Source organism: Callospermophilus lateralis, chromosome 18, assembly GCF_048772815.1.
Source record: "Callospermophilus lateralis isolate mCalLat2 chromosome 18, mCalLat2.hap1, whole genome shotgun sequence".
In the NCBI taxonomy this organism is placed as follows: Eukaryota; Metazoa; Chordata; class Mammalia; order Rodentia; family Sciuridae; genus Callospermophilus; species Callospermophilus lateralis.
In genome coordinates, this window is record NC_135322.1 from 12,431,763 (window position 1) to 12,433,447 (window position 1,685).

A 1,685-nucleotide genomic window follows, 5' to 3' on the forward strand; every position below is an offset into this window, starting at 1 on the left:
GAATTCTTTCTTATCCCTTTTGCTGCCAAACACATGTGGTACCTACTGGCCCAATTCCTTTTCTTCTATTTCCTCTTCAACTTACCATATCTGGCTGCCCACGTCCCATGGCCCTACAAGGGCTCTGCCCAAGGTGCCCAAGTTCACCTGCTCATTGTTGAGGTCTGAGGATAACATTTCAATCCTCCTCTGTCATAGACCACTCCCTCCTGCCTGAAACTCCCTTTGCTTTACATCCTCTTTCCTGGCTTCCTTCCTTCCTCTCCAGCTGCTCCTCAACCCACCAGCACTTCCCTCCCTGCCGACTCCTTTACTTGGTGCAGTGGTCCTCAGGATGCTTTGTCCTGGCCTTCTCTAGTCTCACCTGCCTACTCTTCCTAGAAAGGTCCCAGTCAAAAGTGAGTGCCCACACTGCTCTCTTCCTGTTTCCTGGATGCCCCTCTACAGGGTCTCAAAGAAACCTTCGATCTGTGTCCAAAACAGCTCTCAGAATCACTCCCTTCATATATACACACCTGAGCCTCCACCCAAACTCCCCACAGAACTGGAGCAAAGTTGGCAGGAATGAAGAATGAAGAGACAGCTCACTGTCCTCCTGCTTCCCTGGCCAGACCTTCATCCTTACTCCCGTTACCTTGTCCTTACCCTCAATAAGTCCTAATTGTCCAACCTCAGTTATGGCTCTGGGATGTTCTGCCTATACTCCCTACGCTTGTGGTCTCTGTCTCAGCTCAGGTCTTGCCCTACCTCATCCCCAAGCTCCTCCTCTGCCTCCAGGGGTCCAGTCTTGCTGCTTTCAGTTCATCCCCTAATGCCCCAGAGCAAGCTCTTCCTGTGCTGGAACTGATCCTGGCCCTTTCTTCCCTAGGGTGCTTCTGTGGCTGCCCATTGCCCTCTAGCTGTAGTTCAGCTTCACTCCAGGCTCTTCTTCAGGACCTGCCCCTGCTGGCCACTCCAAGCCTCTCCTTCCCCATTTTGCACCTGATCTGGCCAAATGGAGATCCTGATCACTGCCCACCGGCCTTTCACAGCCTAGCATACTTCTCTGCCTAGCTCATTTGTGCTCATGCTTTAAGGCCAAGCTCTGATCACCTTCTCTTGGGAAACCCTGACCACACAGAACCCCTAGGGGTTGTAATATCCTGTCTGCTCCTTCACCCTCCTTGAATTAAGGATGGAAAGCCTCTTGAGGACATTTCCTGGGTATAAGTCATCTCCACTCCAAACCTGGGGCCCCGCAAGGGGTAAAGCCTCTAGAATTGGTTGACGGAGGGACTGTCCAACTGGGCAGAACTTCCATTTTCAGTATTTTGGGTGACCAGTTTGTTTCTGGTTTCCTGCCAACTTTGCTCCAATTCTGTGGGGAGTTTGGGCCACTGGCATCTCTGGGTCAAGAGGTTTATGTATTTTTTCCTTGATGGATGCCCACTCTGGGATTGGAAAGGGAGTAGCCTTTCCCTGAATCTGGAAGAGTCCATCTCACTGAGGGACTGCAAGGGGAGGCTCTGGGAACCCAGGGTCTCTAGGCGTTCTACCTGACTTAACGCCCAGGGTCTCTTGTTTGTAGGAATCTCCTCCTCCAACAAACAAAACCCCCACACCCTCCAGGTTTCTTGGTTCCCTCCAGCTGAGTCCGATGCTGCCCCCTACTGGGCAACCACCCGCCTACTTGAGAGAGGCCAAAG